The sequence below is a fragment of the Crinia signifera genome, chromosome 4 (genome assembly GCF_055691185.1).
Source record: "Crinia signifera chromosome 4, ASM5569118v1, whole genome shotgun sequence".
Taxonomy (NCBI): Eukaryota; Metazoa; Chordata; class Amphibia; order Anura; family Myobatrachidae; genus Crinia; species Crinia signifera.
Window position 1 is genome coordinate 140,102,169 of NC_139220.1, and position 18,763 is coordinate 140,120,931.

Here is an 18,763-nt window from a genome sequence, read left to right on the forward strand (position 1 = left end):
TGACAGCAGCAGCTGCAGCTCTTCTCCTCTGCCCAGCAAACACTGCTTTGTGCTGGGTTGCAGTGTGGCCATGGAGGTGCTTAAAATACAGTATTTTTTAGGATTTTTGGTACTTGTGAGTTATCTGGGCGTCCGATTTTGGTACTAGATCGCATGCGATATCGCATGCGATATCGCATGCGATTTGCGATTTGCATGCGATTTAGCATGCGATTTGCATAAGATTTGCTATTCATTTCATTACCCCACTATCCCCAAAGTGTGTCTATCAACGTGAACCCGAAGCGTGGCGAGCGCAGCGAGCCCGCGAGGGGCGGCGGTACGTGTCCTCCGACCTTTTCATGCCCTACTATCCACTAGGGCGTGGAGTGAGAATAGAATAGTGTGGCGAGCGCAGCGAGCCACCGAGCCCGAAGCGTGGCGAGCGCAGCGAGCCCCGCGAGGGGACGCGGACACCTTCACAGGTATCCGCGTGCCCTTGCGGGCTTCACAGGTGTCCGCGTCCCCTCGCGGGGCTCGCTGCGCTCGCCACGCTTCGGGCTCGGTGGCTCGCTGCGCTCGCCACACTATTCTATTCTCACTCCACGCCCTAGTGGATAGTAGGGCATGAAAAGGTCGGAGGACGCGTACCGCCGCCGCTCGCCACGCTTCGGGTTCACGTTGATAGACACACTTTGGGGATAGTGGGGTAATGAAATGAATAGCAAATCTTATGCAAATCGCATGCTAAATCGCATGCAAATCGTAAATCGCATGCGATATCGCATGCGATATCGCATGCGATATCGCATGCAAATCGCATGCAAATCGTAAGTACCCAAATCGGACGCCCAGATAACTCACAAGTACCGGATTTTTTTCTAAGGGTACAATGTGAATAATGTGAGGAGTAATGTACATAATGTAAAGTGGTACTACTGTGTGATGTAACGTGAATAAGGGACACCATTGCATGATATAATGTGAATAAAGTTGCACTACTGTGTGGTATAATTTGTATTGGGGGTACTATTTGGTGGCCATGCCCCTTCCCAGCAAGAACACACCACTGTTTGGGCTGCGCACCGAATGTCTGCACTGTTTCTATATAAAATATTGTGGGTAGGAGCACCAAAATGATTACTGCTATGATGAGGGTTGATGGTGCTGGGAAAGGGGAGCATGGTCAGAAGCGGAACTAGTGGCGGTGCTAGGGGGCACCAGCCAAAATCTTGCCTAGGGCATCATTTAAGCTAGGGCCAGCTCTGGTTAACATTAATACCAACTAAAAAAAACCTGGATTATTGCCCGGTTAACCTGGATCGCAGCTCAGTTTGAAAGGGTCCCAAAAAAATAACCCAGGTCCAGTGACCCAGGATTCCAACGAGGCAATGAGCAGGGTAGTTCCTCAGAAGGACCCACGTTAAGGGGCAGTGTGAATGTGCAACCAGGGTCATCCAACCTGGGTCCCGTTAACACTATGTCGAGAGCTTTGATGTACTCTCCGAAGTGCAAGCAGAGGAGAAGAGCCAGCAATAATTGCAGGTCCAGTCTGTGGAATGAATGGGTTCCAAGCTGCTGTGACACTGCTAGAAACCCATGTTCAGTGACCCAGGTTGGTTCCAGGATATTGGTATGAAATGGCTATACTGTAATTGTGACCTATTCTCAAACACCTGACTTGTATTATTGGTTACATAGATTTTATTGTCTGTTTTAATAACTTAAGATCATTTTTTTTATATTTTCACAGACATAAAGATTTAGAATCTCGCAAAAGTAAAAAAAAAATCCAGAACACAGTAAGTACATTTTGGTTCTAAAACACAATACTAAACCAATATTTTATCACCAAAGGAAATAATTGAATCCCTTTCATATCACATATTACGTCCATTGAAGATTATTTTTCTTTTTCTATTCTTTTCTGTTCCAATGTAAAACAAGTAGTGAAAATTCAGCAGCTTTATATATTTTCATTTCATTCCGGGAGCTTTTGATTTTTTTGCTATCTCCATAATCCTCTTTAATAATTCCAAGCGCTTGTCTTGAACCTATACATTCCCAGGGAATGTAAATAAAAACACAGCAGTGCGTGCTGGTGTTTCTTTTAACAATATGTATTTACTGGAAAAATGCCTCATATTTTTAATCATGTACTGTGAGGAATTTAAATGAGTTGTCTTTCAGGTAAAAGTTTTAGCCCTAATCAAAAATTTGTTGCAGAATTTATTATCATATGCTATGGAATAATATTACCAACTAAAGTGTTACATTGCTAGTGTCTACAGCTTTGCAGTCCCCCCCCCCCCCACAACTTATCCGTTACATGGCTTTTCCCCTCATACAATGTATCCCTGATCAGTGTCTCTCCTTATCCTTCCTGCAGCTCTACCTCTCTGCCAGAGCTCACCCACTCCAGACACCTCCTCAGCAGCAGCCTCCTAACTTGTGCCTCCTAGCCCTTCTGCCTTCCTTTTCCAAGTCCCCCTCCCTCACCCGGCACCACTACTCTCTTCACACCCACTCCGGCAGCAGCCAACCTCACTCCTCACCCCTCCTCAGCAGTAGCCTAACTTCCACCTTCCTGGCCCTTCTTGTTAATTCATATCCCTCTGAGCCACCTACCACTGCTTGTCCACTCACCCAGCCCTAAGCAGGAGCCTCTATTGCTTTTTTTTTTTTTGTGATAGATAAGAGGTGAGCAACAGGGTGTAATATATTGGTTTTCCCTGATCTTGTAACTACTAATCACAAATAACCCAAAGATATTTAGGAAGAACATCAGTGATGATTAATAATATAGTACAACATTTCAATACATTTAAGATGCTGGCAGTCAAAATACCAACAATGGCATCCTGCTGGTCAGAATCCTGACACATGTTAGTAAATCTACTAATCCGTGTCCTTATTCTTCCCCTAACACAACCTTCCCTAACAGCAGCATAACACTAGTCCTTAGGTCCCACAGCCTAATCCTAACCCTTCCCTTAGTGTCTAACCTTAATCTCCCATTGTACCAGCCTTACCCCAGGGCCGAAACTAGGGTTTCCGGCGCCCGGGGCAAGGCAGTCTTTTGGTGCCCCCCCGCCCCCCCCCCCCACCCTAGTGATGCTGCGCGCCGGAGGCGCGCCGAAATTTTCGGGGGGCGTGGCCTAATTTGGGGGCGTGGCCTATAATCGCTGCTCCCCCCGCGAGGCCACGCCCCCATTTTGCCGCTATGGGGGCATGACCCAGAGGCTCTGTGAGCCTCTAGCCATGCCCCCAGCCCCCATGCCCCCAGCCACACCGTAATGCCCATTACATACTATACAACACTGCAATGCCCATTACATACTATATAACACTACGCAATGCCCATGACATACTATATAACACCGCAATGCCCATTACAAATAAATACTCCGTAATGCCCATGTCATACTTTATAACACTAAGCAATGCCCATGTAATACTATATAACACGACGCAATGCCCATGACATACTGTATAACACACCATACACATTTGACACATAAGTGCCACTTACCTATATGCTCAATGCCAGGGGCTTCATGCCGATGCCAAGGTGGACTGAATTTGCTTGTTGCCGAGGGGGATAGATCTGTGCCTCTGTGCTCGTTGCCGAGGGGGATAGATCTGTGCCTCTGCTCGTTGCCAAGGGGGATAGATCTGTGCCTCTGCTCGTTGCCAAGGGGGATAGATATGTGCCAGTGTGCTCGTTGCCGAGGGGGATTGATCTGTGCCAGTGTGCTCGTTGCCGAGGGGGATTGATCTGTGCCTCTGTGCTCGTTGCCGAGGGGGATTGATCTGTGCCTCTGTGCTCGTTGCCGAGGGGGATTGATCTGTGCCTCTGTGCTCGTTGCCGAGGGGGATAGATCTGTGCCTCTGTGCTCGTTGCCGAGGGGGATTGATCTGTGCCAGTGTGCTCGTTGCCGAGGGGGATTGATCTGTGCCAGTGTGCTCGTTGCCAAGGGGGATAGAATGCCAGTGTGCTCGTTGCCAAGGGGGATAGAACCCCCCCCCCTCCCCCGCCTGCGGGAGGCAGACAGGCAGGCAGGCTTGTCAGTGTGCCTGTGCCTGCCTGCCCGTCCCCTCACGTCTCCCCCGCTGTATTCGCGGGAGAGACGTGCTGCTGCTGTGCTGTATGATTTTAACATTTCTAACTCCCGCTGCTGGACCGCTAGCCAATGGCCGTTCGCGGTCCAGCAGCCAATCAACTGGTGGCTGCTGGACCGCGAGCGGCCATTGGCTAGCGGTCCAGCAGCATATGCAGCACCGCAGCAGCACGTCTCTCCCGTATACACAGCGGGGGAGACGTGAGGGGACGGGAGCAGGGCAGCCAGCGGGGGAGCGGGGAGACTAGGGGGCGGCGGCGGGCGGCCATCTTTGATGTGGCAGCGGCTGCGGCGCTAGCTCCCCGCTGCTGCCGCTGGTCACACCAGCGTCCCCCTGCCTCCAGCGCCCCCTGCCTCCAGCGCCCGGTGCGCGTGCCCCCCCAGCCCCCCCCCTAGTTACGGCCCTGCTTACCCTAACCCTCCCTCTACTTATGTGTGGGATACTGACTGTTAGTATGTTGACTGGTGTCTGGACTCCAGCACTAGTGTTCTAACCATTGGACTCTGTATTGTGATGATGCTAATTACAGTATAATGACAGCTCCTATGGTTTTGTGGTTTGTTTTGCCTTTAAAATTCTGAACCTGAGATTTAAATAGATACACAGGTATTTGCATAGCTACTACTTCATAACAACTTTGTAACAATTATATTTTTGTTGTGTATCAATGGGTTCATCTTTAAATTAGAAGATCATTTGAACATCTATTTTAAAAATGTATTTAGGGTATTTACCAACATAAGTCTGTCATTTATAATACGAGTTAGAGTCACGCTGCCCCCCCCCCCCCCTTTTAAAACCCTCTTACTAATTGCATTGTTCAAAAATGGAAGACACTTGTCCCAAAATGAAGGTCATTTGACTTGCCCTATAAACTGCATAGGTTTGTAAGCAGTAGATTAGATAGTAACACATGTGTGCATGGCTGAGTGGTCTCTCTGGTTTTAAGATGTACAGTATTTCTTTTTGAAAGAAAGAAATCTGCAATTTGAATTTGAACTTTAATGTGTTATTAGTGGGGGGGTTTTCACTGTGAAAGATTATGAACAACTGCCCTTTAAATTCGTCTCACTACGTCAAGTTTACTATATGCTGCCATGTGCTAATCTGGTCCAACAAGCAGTAGTTACTAAATTTGTAATGCAGGATATAAACTGTGCTATAATGACTGCATTAAACTCTTCAGTACATCTATGTGCAGTAATAGATACACACACTGGGTTTTTTCATGGCGTTATCTGTCCTGACCAGCATTATGGCAGAGTCCCAGCTGGAAGCACACCACCTGACTGAGAAAAGAAAATTCAAGCCAGGATTTAAAAATGCATGTCATCTCTTACTGCTATAGGAGAGGCTGCCAAATCCTGCACTTCTGCAGCTTTTTCCAATAGACATACATTTTACATATATTTTCTGCTGATAATGGACAAAGGATGAATGTTATGGAAAAAATGTACTAAACGGATCTAAACCAAGTTCTAAACTTAACCATAGTTTTTGGTGGTTAGTGGTCAGATGTGAGTTTACTGCTTCTGTCTTTTAAGACCAGATGACACAGATGAGGAGGTGAGACCCTCAACCACAAGACGACCAATATAATTGGTAACTTCGTAAGAAATATTATTATTGAGGTTAAGAAAAAGAATATTGATGCCATAAATGTAGGGACCATTACAGGCAATCAATTCCAATAGCAGTATACTATCAGTATACTATCTCTGTGTATATAGCACAGTGAGACTTCTATTCGGACAAACACATGGTTCAGTCTAAAATTTGTGTACTGTAAAAAATGTTTTTTATTGAATTACTTTTTGTATCTCAAGAATCTTGAAACTGGAACTTAGTAGCAAGTTTTAAGTTCAAGTTGAATATATGCTGTTATTGCCTGTTTCTATCTACTTCATCTGGCAAGGACTTAGGTATTACCTTTTCTTTTCATGAATATGAGTCAGCAGTGATACCAATCATCCATACTGTGGGAATCAGTATTAAAATGACACTGTGGTGGGGATTGCTACTCTTACTAATAGACTGTCCCTGTACAATGGGTTCTACTATCTGTAGTATCTTCCCCATGCTGCTCCAGTGGTAGCTAGCTGTAGTTCTGGTGATGGCAGTCTTGCTGTTTCTCACTCCTCTGAATTTTATTCCATATTCCATATCTAGTCAGATTGCTTAGAAATTGGGTGAAATCGCCAAGTGTGTATGCCCCTTTACAGTTGAAGACAATAAAGGGCAAGTACAAGGTACATAATCATAGCTGCATCAACAAACAGCGCTGAAATAAGTATCATGGTGGAAGAAATCCCATGAAATTAGGTTTCATTTGAAGGTGGTTTAAGTAACAGGAGGAAAAGCACATGAAGCAAGAGGACCCTGCTCGTGAAAGCTTACATTCTAAAGGACTAACTTTTCCCTAAATCTTTGTGTGTGTGTCTCCAACTATAATTGTTCATAGCCTCAGGGGTTGAATCCTCCCTGAATATCATTAATATATATTCAATAGTTCTGTGTTCTTATTCTATTTCCAACCTACATTGTGCTTAAACCTTTTATAAGTCACCTCTTCTACCTTTCATTTGACCTAGTTTCATATCGAGGGAAACAGTTTGGTTAGCTGACATCCAATTTCTCTAGGGAACTATATGTATTATGTGTAAGAGTTATCATGCATGGAAATATGTTTTCCATGTGGGTTTTCTATTATAGTTTTATGACATTTTGCATATATTGAAACAATTTTTAAACATTGGTTTGGGAGATCCACTAAGTTACAGGGTTACTAATCACTGTGCAATAGTGTTAAAACTGGATCTGCTGTTTTCCATAATAACATAATACAGACAGTAAGTATTTCCCAATAAATGCGTAGCTTATTTATATGCCATGAGTTAATCAGCATCCACAGGCACTTTATCATATAACAGCATTTGTCCCTCAGGCACAATATATCTGCAGAAGCAGTTTACAGAATCCTTCAGTTAATTAGAAGCTTTATACAGTAAATATAAGACATTGTGCTCCATTTTAGTAGGAACAATGTATCAACTAAAATACACTGGCTATTTGTTATTTTATGTAATGTCCTGAAAAAGGACATACCACAATGGAAGAGTTGTATTCACTCTTCTGAACGTAACAATCTTTTATCCACAACTTGTAATATTTTTGTTACTATAGTCAGCTAACCTTATTGCAATTATACTTCACGGTATGTCCCCAGTTCCTAAGTAGGCAGAAGTAGTGTAACATGTAGCCAATCAGATCATTGTCATTTTCACAGAATGTGTTTAGTGTTCTGAGCTTGTGTAGTTTCTGTATATTAGTGAGAACAGGACAGATGACAGTTGCGGTTATTATAGACAAGGGCCAATGGCCCTTATTCTAGTCCATTCTCACGGAGACAGATGTTTTTGGACTGCGCATTTCTGCGCATGTGCATATGTAGTGTGCGTGAACCCAAGGCAAACAGACTGATAGCCGGTGCATGCACCAAGGCCAGCGGGCGGGGGGGGAGGGGGTCGGAGAGGGGTGTGAGGTGGCCCCCTTAGCATATGGGAAAGCCCAGCATTTCATGGCCATTCCCATGAGAACACTGGGCGTTCTCATGCTAATGAGGCCATGACATGGGTGTGCCAGCTGCCCATCCATTTCCTTCCCAGTGTGCGCATATGTAAGGTTGTTTAGAGCAACCATACATATGCGTGCGTACACCTTTCACATCTTTCGATGGTCGGCGACCATCAAAAGATGTGGCTGGATTCCCCTGGTCTGCAAATGGATGCTACTGTGCACCCTAGCGAATCAATCAGAATTACCCCGTATATTGTACTGTAGTAGAGTGTGAGGTACTGGCAGTTCGGGAATTTATGCAATTGTACCCATATTTTTAAAGCTGCAATATTTACAAGACAAAAACAAAAAGTTCTCCGCACTTCTCTGGTCTTATATTTCTACTGCAGTAGACTAGTACATCACTAAATTAATTATCCCACTTGAAGAGAACAGCATATATGTTACAAGTATATGTTTCCAGGTCAAATACTGTTATAAAACTGATGTACCATTGAGTCTCTGTAGGTTGTGGAGGTCAGAACAAATAAATGGAAAGGCAGGTGGACAGCCATGAATGAACTCTTACAAATATCAATTTCTTAAATGATATAATATACCCTTGTTACGGCAGTGAGAAAGCAAAGGGATATTCAGGAGTGGTGCATTTTAAAGTGCATGAATGATCATGTTAGAGGGACTGCAACTGTGACTAGTATTATACAAGCAGAAAACTGTCTAATCAAATACTAGAAAGAAGCAACTTTAGAGCACACAGCAATGTAAAAATATAATTGTTTCTAAACATTTTATTTAACATTACCAGTGGCGGTTTTTACCTATGGGCTGCAGGGCTGCTGCCCTCCCCCAGGTAAAATCCACCACTGTAGTGAAGTCAGATGCAGCCTTTGAGACTGCTCTGGCTTCACTATGACTGGCAGAGACTTCCTATTGGAAGTTCAACCTGCAAGTCACCAAGGCAGTCCTATTGGGAGGTGTTTCCTCCCTCAGGGACACCTCTCTATGGGCTGCCGTGTGGCATCCCATAAAATCTGCCGAAACAGCCTGTAGAAGCTGGCCGCATGCACAGTACAGAGGTTGGTACTGCGCATGCGCCAATCCCGGCTCCTGTCATCATATAACAGGTGCCAGGAACACGAGAGCACCAGTAGGAGCGGTGGCAGGGCAGGGGGGTGCTGGCATCGTGACCAGCGACAGCCCCCCTCCTGCAAAAAGGTACCAGTCGCCAACTGAATATTACATTACACTCCAAATTATTATTATTATTATTATTATTATTATATAATATATTATAATAATAATATAATATATTATTATTTTGCAGCGCCATACAAAGGGACAGTACAGGGAGACAAAACTTGGCATAACATTGAATAAATAACAAAAATAGAGTACAAATAAAGAGCGCCACAGTTCAATACACATTTCAGCTTAAATATAAGTAGTGAGGACTCAATCAACATACTATAAGAGGCTTGAGGCCAATGATGGAGATGAGTATGCGGACGAAGATGGTCACTGAGTGTTTGAGTATAGGAGAGCTGTGAGTGAAATGTGAAGAGGGCTTTGACAACAGGAGGGAAGAGGGCCCTGATCGGAGGATCTTACAATCTAGTAGGAAGGGGAGACAGACAGATTACAAGAGGTGCAAGCAAGTGGGTGGTGGCTAGATAGTAGGATGTAAACAGGCAAGGGGTCGGAGAACCAGCTAGTTTATGCAGGACTAGTTTATGCAGTGGAAGGGTATGCTTTGATGAATAGGTGAGTTTTCAGTGCCCGTTTGAAGCATTGCAAGGTCAGGGAGAGTCTAATGGAGCGAGGGAGTGCGTTCCACTGAAGGGGTGCAGCACGGGCAAAGTCCTGTACTCTAGCATGGGAAGCAGTGATCAGGGTGGAGGAGAGATGACAGTCATTAGCCGACCATAGAGGGCGGGAGGGTGTATGAATGGAGAGGAGGTTAGATATATATGGAGCAATGGAATTAGAGATGGCCCTGTATGTGATTGTGAGGTGTTTGAAGAGGATTCTGTAGGGGAATGGGAGCCAGTGCAGATATTGTTGAAGAGAAGTGACAGAATTAGAGCGGCGGGAGAGGAAGATAAGCCTGGCTGCAGTGTTGAGGACAGATTGAAGAGGAGCCAGTTAGGATCGAGCGTGGCCAGTGAGGAAAGCATTGCAGTAGTCGAGCCGTGAGATGACCAGTGAGTGGATGATAAGCTTAGTTGCACTCTGTGAGAGAAAAGGCCTGATGCAAGCAATGTTGCGGAACTGGAACCAGAGAGATTGGTTCAGGGCTTGGATGTGGAGTGCAAAGGAGAGGAGAATTAAAAATTGATTATTACTTTTTTATATCTCAGTAGGCAGTGGTGAAAGGATGCAGGGTGCACATAGTGCTTTGAGAGGATGGGGCAGCCCAACAGCTGTTGGAGTATTGGGCTTTCCCCTAGCATGAAGAGGAATGGGGGCATGACCTAGCCTGTACTAGGCAATGTCCCTTTCTCTCATCTGTGTCAGTGCAGAAACTTGCAGGAAGAGTATACATTATATCAATGTTATTTTGCAGCAGACATCGAGCACCTATGTGATGTGCCTTCTGAAGGGCACATAAGCTTTTTTCTTGTGCAATATTTGGGTTTTATTCAGTGAACATACTCATACTGTAATGGATTCACACCTCCTGCATGGTCTGTTCTGTCTCTGTAAGTGTAAGGGGTATGGCTCATTGGATAGACAGCAAATAGGTCGACATGACCGAAGGTCGACGTGGGGTTAGGTCAACAGGGTCATTAAGTCAACACAACATTAGGTCCACATGGGGAAGGTTGATAGTTAAAAGGTCAACATGGGGTTTTTCACTTTTTTACCCGAATTTCGACACAGTCGACATGTACACTAAAAAAGTGCACCGTGTCCCCTCGCATGGCTCGATGCGGTCACCATGCTTTGGGCACAGTGCTTGTCACACTATTTTATTCTCCTACCATGCCTTAGACGATGGTAGGGCTTTAAATACTGTCTGTTGGCACACTTATTAATATTTCCATAATCACAGACATTAATTTAATATTTCATATTTGTTATTTTGTATTTGTATTTTAACTTAATGTAAATGTTAATAAAATTGATGATTTTGTCATCTCAATTGAAATGACGTGAATCTTGTTTAATACTGTTTTAATATTATACTTAAACATTGGATAGATCAATTGGATGTACCATTAAATCTTTCCTTATTTTGCAAGTTATTGCCAATAAAAACATTGCTATAATATTAAAACAGATTTAAATTATCCTAATCTTACCTCAGTTGCTTAATCATGCAATTCACTGCATCTACATCATAATCAGCTCAGCAAAGCTGTGACCTCTTTTTTTCCCTGTATTCTGCCTTCAAGCAGTTCGTTGCAGACCTCATTTAAACAATGTTGTATGTATTGCTATTTTACACTGTAAATGCTCTGTGTTCTGTCTCTGTAAGTTAAATATATGTGTGCACATTAGAAATTTGTTGTATTTTGATAAGAAATGAGTATGATATACTGTAATATCTACATTGCATTGTAAAGCTCTTCAGATATTCCTACAGCATTCCCCAGATAGTGTTCAGAATTATAAAATGATTAATTAGTATGGTTGGCTAGATAAATATTTAATTATGACCTCCTGTACTATTGTGTTATTTTATGACGCACCTCATATTTTTAATTTGTAATTACATTCAGTTTTATTAATTTGATAAATTGTTGGTAATAGATACATGTACTGTGTACTCTATGTCATTTTTTTTTAAAGATGCTTGATATATCTGATATGACTCTGTAATATATTGTACACCTTAGAAGAGAAATTACCGTACATATTTTTGAGAATATCTAATTACAACTAAACATGTAACAAAATAATTATTTCAATTATAAAATCAATACTTTATTTTTGTCAGTTTTGTGAAGTTTTAAGCTGCTTTGCTACCCCCTTGTTACATAAATAAGAATAATCTAATACTACTGTAGTATAGTGAACATTGAAAGTAAAATGTAAGCAATGAATTACTGTATATGAAATCCATTGTGGACAGAAAATAGGTGTACAGTTTAACTTGTGCAGTTTGTCTAACCAATTCACATCTGGTTTAGAGATGATGGATGTTGTATATTCACAAAGTCCTCTCAGGGGCCAATCGAACAGAATGCTCACACTGTTGCTTACTTCAACATGTTTGATGACCCTCAAATCTGGGTATCTTTAGGGTATTCTTATATCACTATTTTAGTGATATAAGAATATTGCATGCATGTCGGGTGGCTTGCCGTGCGATTCGATACCGATGCGATCCGATCGCATTGGGATCAAATAGCAAGCCTAATCGACTGTGTGTACACACCAATACAGTTGTACAGCTGTAGCCATGCTTATCATTGCCATGGTGATTGACACATGTGACTCCTGTTGTGATGAGCGGGATCCTGTCGCCATGTGCATGCATCTAATTTGCTTCCTTGGCTCATAGAAATGCATTCAGTCAGGGGATTGCAGCATTCCAGATTCCACACTGTGGGTTATAACTTGGCTCAACAAACGGGCAAAACGGTGGCAATCCGGCAGTGATGAGTGCAGCTACATCTGTAACTTTGGTCTGTTCTCTTAAAGAATAGGGGCGGGATGTACTAAGGTAAAAATGCAGTAAAACCCCCGTTTTCAGGGGTTTTACCGCATTTTCAAATGTAGAAAGACCCGACCACAGCGTCTTCGCTGGGCAGGGTATAGCAAATTTTGGGTGGCGATACCCTATAGAAGCATATGGGCTTCTATTTCCACCCGCCGCAACCCGCCGCAGATGCTGACCCCCCCTACCCCTAGCTTACGTTCCTAGGCTCCAGGAAGCCTGGCCCTGGACCAGGAAGGTAAAATCCTCCTCCCCCTAGCAACACAGCCAGAGGTCCTTCCAGCTGCAGGGGGAAGGAGGAGGCACTGGGGACAGCCTGTTTAGGCTTCCGGCCGGGGGGTGGAGGAGGAGGTACCCAGGGATGAGACGGAGACCCTCTGCACACCACATCACAGGTATTCGCGGGGGGCCTCCGTCACAGCATTGCAATGCTAGTAGCATATGTTAGTAGCATCGCTGCAGTGGGGCGGCAAGGGGTGACGATGTGTTTTAATACATCCCGCCCTAGCAGTAAATAGACCACTGGTCACGGGTAAAGAACGCTACATTTTGGCTTCCAAATAGGAATTTTCTGATCATATGCTTAAGATCTACCAATTGTAGACATTGAATGGGCCAACAGAAAGTTCTTAGGGAAACATTTATGAATGTGTTTTGGGGGGTTGGGTACAATATGTAAGTGGTCAGGGTCCCAATGGTCACAATGCTGATGGATCCTGGTGAGTATTCTAACCCTAGCCAACACATCCTGCAGCCTAACCCTAACTGTCACCTTTTTGCAGCCTAACCCAAACCATCACCTCCTGCAGCCTAACCCTAACCATTGCATCTCACAGCCTGCATATCATAAATCACTCACATTTTTTATCAATGCATCAAAATTTGTCTTTTAAAGCACATTTCATATCTCGATATACGCCTCTGCAAACTACAGCTGCATCTAGGTATCTGTAGAGGCAGAACATTCCTAAGTCAGAACCTGAATGTAAATATAGCAGCAGATGGAAGCTGCACTGTTAAAGCCAAACTCTGGACTCTGTAGTCAGGAACAATAGGCAGGAACTGTATTGCATCAGTAGAAGTTGCACTAGCAATAAGAAATGAGCACCGAGAGACTTAAATAGGATGCCCTGGCTGCAGATTGGACACAGGAGTCATGTCCTGAAGATAAGAGCCTGAATTGGAGGAGATCATGATCAGCTCACTCTGGACAAGATAGCTGCACCCATGGCTGGGACAAGGGTGCTGCAATTTAAATGATTCCTATGGCTTGAGACATGTCCTTAAACTATAGGTGGGAGATAAAGCAACACAAGCATTATCTCTGTACAAAGCTTTGATAAATCCCTACCTTGGTCTGAAGAACACTCCAACCTACTGCAACCACGCAGCAGAATGAAGTGAACATGGCTGCCCCTTCTTTACTCCTTATGGAAAACATTTATTTATACATTACAAATGAAATTGAAAGATTATATGGCTGTCATTTTTTTACATCTGTAAAATGACTAGTACCATTACAAAAGCTCGATCTGCACATTTTTTCTCCATTAATCTCATTCTTCTTTATTGTCTTTATGCTACTTCATATGAAATTGTTTGAATAAACAAAGTGAAAGTACTTGAGAATGAAAACAAATGGAAGTTAGTGGTAAACTAATTTCTTCTACCAGAACTCCTTTTAAATATGCTGCCAAGCCCAGATGTGCCTGTCCAAATAATGTTGACAGTTTAATTAATTAAGATATATTATGTTGTCTGTTTCCTTCTTTAATTGATTTGCCAAGTCCTAAGATAGGCTGAACTATTGATTTGTGGGATCAAATAAAATATCAACCACACTAAACTGTTGACAGACGAGCTCTGCTAAAAATACTTTTACGGCTCCTCAAGAGCCTGCTTTTATTTTCACATTACATTTCCAATAAAACACATAAAGACATAAAGCATGGAAAATATTTTTCAGGTCTTGTTAGATTCTATTGCAATAATGATATAATTTTGCATAGAATTAATGACACCATAATGGAAACGAGTACACTCCAGTTCTTTTCTTTCGAGTACAGTGAGATGGAACACTATCAAATTCAATATGCCATAGCAAAATGGGAAGAGCTCTATGTGGTACATTAATTTTAACAGGCAAGTACTACACATAAGGAACTGTATCTTATAATATTATTTGCCCAATGCAATCAAGTGTTACAATAAAACAGCTGTGGCTGCTTGGTGTGTGGCAGTTTATTGAAAAAGACAATGACACACAAAATGAAGAATTTATCTTCCTTGCTTTTATATAACAGTAACTGGCAGTTTTTCGCTGCATGGACACTATTATTTGCAGTCTGTTTTTGAGGACTGAATAAATTAGGGGGTTTTATTGCAAACTTTTTATATTTGGTCTACTTTCGGCTTGACATTTTTAATTTAGGATTTTACTCTTTTAAATATCAAACCATTTAAACTAACAATAAGTAATGCACATATCCACATTCAATCCCGTCTGAAGTTTTCACCCGTTTTTTCTTTTTTTGGTGAATTAATTTCGCCTGTTTAATCCCGTTGCTTATTTTTTGCCTGGCCCAAAAATCCAGCATTGGTGCATACCGTGTTTATCTGCAAAATGGTATGCGACCATCCAAGATGGGGGAGGATCCCAGAGATGGAGGAGGTGTATACATGAGAAATCCACTCGTGCTCTGTGCGGTCAGCGGCTTACCGCATTCGGACGGGGTGAGCGATCCGTACGGAAGGCGGGGTTTAGGACGCACGGTCCTGGCCGCATATTCGGCTCCGGCCGCACAGACCAGAATAAGGCCCTTAGTCTGGGATTGAATACAGACCATAATGTGGGCAAATTAAATGAATCATTTCAGACAGGACATTTTTGCTTTTACTTGTTTTTGTTAGAGCACAAATGTTTGAATATTCTAAATGGTTATGGCCTATGCCACTGATGCACCCTTTGACTTCAGTATTGTATGCCCAGAAAACTTCAGCAGGCCCCCATTTTCTTTATTGCTGCTTGTTGCCACTCCTGCTGTGCCCTAATTGACTGCGGGATGCAGTTACCATCCCGGCGGTCGGGATCCCGGCGTTCAGAATCCCGACGCCGGAATCCCGACCGCCAAAATGCCAACACTTTCTCCCTCCGTGGGTGTCCACGACACCCCTGGAGGGAGAATAAATTAGTGTGACGAGCGTAGCGAGGCACCGGGCCCGCTGCGTGTCGAGCGCAGCGAGCCCGCAAGGGGGGGCGATCCACGTCCCCCCCTTGTCGGCATTTCGGCTGTCGGGATTCCGGGTCGGGATTCTGAACGCCGGGATCCCGACCGCCGGGATTCAATACTGAATCCTTGACTGCAGCAGGTCAATCATTCCTCGGCTTTTGGACACTTGGGCATGTAGATCTCTCACCATCAGATTTGTGTACAACTTTGAATAAATTCTTTGCTTAAGAACCACATGCACAGTAAAAAAATGGGTATGTTTGCAGAATTATGAAGTTTGTAATTTCCCTGTCAAAGATCTGTATTCATAGTCATCATTATCATCTTTAGTGTGCACAGTGTAGTTAGGTGTGTGGCATGCACATTGCACAGTTCAGCACAGTTACAGCACTCACACTCAAAATGCATTGGACTTGCATCACCCATTCTTGCATAGGCCAAGTTTTGACACATGTACAGTTTGTAAACAGGTGTATGTTGAGTTCTACAAAAGCCCCTATATACGTACTCCGTTAAAAAAACAAAGATGCCCTATGTACTAAGTGGAGAAAAGGGTGAAATACACAAAAGAGAACATCCTTTTACATACCTCTTCTTAGAATGTACTGAATTAAGAGGATTTTCTACATCTGCAGTCTGCAAATACTAACAGCAGGTTACAATATACTGCTGCACCTGGGTCACTAGTGCTCCCATAGGTGTCCCAGCTATTACTAAGGGGAGAGGTTCACTTAACATTTGGGGGTCTTCTGCAGCAGTCATATTCCTTCAACTTGCTGGTGTTATCGGCCTTTCCTTATGCCCACTTATGAAAAAAGTTTTTATAAATAAAATATGACTGCAGCTCCACACTGGGAGAGAGCTGAGCATCACAAACAAGCTCACAGTACTTTCAGGGCCAGGTGTGTGCTTAAGAGAGTAGGAGGCCCATGCAGTTTCCTCCATATGGGCCCCATCCTTTCTGCCAGAAGTAGCAGATCACAGTAGAGTCTGAGCACTAGAGCGCTCAAACCCTACTGCACAGAAGCAGATCAGTGATACAGTGGCAATTTTTCCAGTGATTTCCACAGCTCAGCTCTGCTGCCACTGTCGCTGCACTCCGGAGGATAATTAAAAAAAAAATGGGTGTAGCATGTGTGGTGTAGCTGACCCAGGGACTCGGGGGCCCATGTGCAGCCATTATAATTATGCCCCTAGTCAGGGCATAATGAGTCTCAGTTGTTACTGCCAAGGGGGTAACTTAATGGCAGGGCTATTTTTATTAATTCACAGCAGTACTAGGTGAAACAGGAGTGGCTTTATTTCCACAATAAGTGGAGTGTAAGAACGTAGACCCCCACAGAAACAAAAGCTTACTTTCATATTTGTCCTACATATGAGCTAGCTTAAATGGACCTGTCACGGATGGGGGTTTGGATGAAGTCGTGTGGTGCTCAGGAACCGGAGACGGACCAGAAGGGGAAGGATTGAACCGTGCTGGTTTAATAAATGATTTCATAAATGGCAGGCAACTTATAGCACTTAAATACGTCTTTAAGTGGCAGTTAGTGGTAAGCAAATAAATTAAAGAAGTAAGTCCAGAAAGAAGATAAACCACGTCCGTGATAAACAAAAGTCTGAATCGGGAGGTTGAAGAAGGAGGAGATCCGGAAGAAGATCACACTGATGATTGGTGGTACTGTTCCTTTAAATACGGGGGAACCTGGACACCGGATAGCTGGAAGACGAGATGGTGGAGGAAGTGCCCGGAAGGACTCAGGGATGCGGACAGGCACTTGGACCTTGGCGGAGGAAGCAGCAAGGAATCAGTGGCAGCAGTATACCAAGCAACACATAGAACCAAGCACCAGGAGTCAGGAATGAGTCATGAGGCAGGAGACAGCTAAGAGCTGTGACTGACTCTAGAGACCTCTTTGTACTGACCCTGATCAGCCCTAGGCAGATCCCCTATATCCCCAGGGGTTAGCTGCCATAGGCTGACAGGGAACATGGGTGGAGCCTCAGACCTGGCACCAATCCCTGTGCTGCCCTTAAACAAGATGGCGGCGCCGGCCTCCCGGCGTCACCAATAATGAAAGAGTGCGCCGCTCTCACCAGACTCCCTGCCGCTCGCTGTGCTCGCTGACCGCCAGCCCGCTGCCGCCCGCTGCCGCCCGGACCGGAGACTGACACACGCTAGCCGGCGGCGGGCGCGGACGGGTGAGTAATGGACCCGCCGCGCTCCGCTGCGGCTGAGTGTGATAGTACCCCCCCTTTTCTGGGTGACCCCAGGGCACCTACGCACCTTGTGTGGGTTTCTTTGGAAGAACTGTCTCACCAGACTGGGAGCGTGTAGATCAGCAGAATTTACCCAGGAATTCTCCTCGGGGCCAAATCCAGCCCATTCCACCAGGAACTGAAGACGGGAATTACGACAACGGGAGTCTATGATCCGTTTTACTTCGAATTCTGTCTCCCTCTCGGAGCAAATCTTGGGCGGTTTGGGCACCTTTCTTTGATACATGTTTAATCTCAGTGGTTTGAGAAGGGAGATGTGGAAGGAGTTGGAAACCTTCAGAGATGACGGTAGTTGTAACCTGTAAGCGACTGGATTAATAACTTGAGTAATCGGAAATTGTCCAATAAACCGAGGGGCTAGCTTCATAGATGGTAAACGAAGGCGTAGATGGCGGGTAGACAGCCATACCTGATCTCCGACTTTCAAACGAGGAACTGCCTTTCTCTTTCTGTCAGCCATCCTCTTGTATCGAGCCGATGATTTGAGGAGGGCGTTGTGGACGTCCGACCAGATTTTACCGAATCGTTGCAACGAGGAGGTTGCTGCGGGTACTTCGGAAGAAGGTAACTCGGTGAAGTCCGGTGATCGTGGGTGCTTGCCATATACGGTAAAGAAAGGAGTGGTTTCTGAAGATGAATGATAGGAGTTATTGTGGGCGTATTCTGCCCATGGCAGAAGGTCTACCCAGTCATCTTGGGAAGAGGAGACGAAAAGCCGGATGAATGCCTCTAGGTCCTGGTTGACCCGCTCAGTCTGGCCGTTGGTCTGTGGGTGAAAGGCGGTGGAGAATTTGAGTTTAACTTGCACGGCGGAGCAAAGTGCTCTCCAGAACCTTGCCACAAACTGTGCTCCGCGGTCGGAAACAATTTCCTTGGGTAGACCATGCAATTTGAAGATGGTGGAAATAAAAAGTTG

The 18,763-nt window shown here is 44.3% G+C and overlaps 1 protein-coding gene across 3 annotated transcripts in view; it reads left to right on the top strand.

The window, feature by feature from the left end:
* The window catches only part of SYT1 (synaptotagmin 1), a 642,856-nt gene that overhangs the window by 220,024 nt on the left and 404,069 nt on the right, over positions 1 to 18,763 (top strand). For all 3 annotated transcript variants that reach the window (XM_083182614.1, XM_083182615.1, XM_083182619.1), the window contains one exon: positions 1,733 to 1,781. The gene's annotated coding sequence lies outside the window, so the exon portion shown is untranslated. The remainder of the gene's footprint in view (positions 1 to 1,732; positions 1,782 to 18,763) is intronic.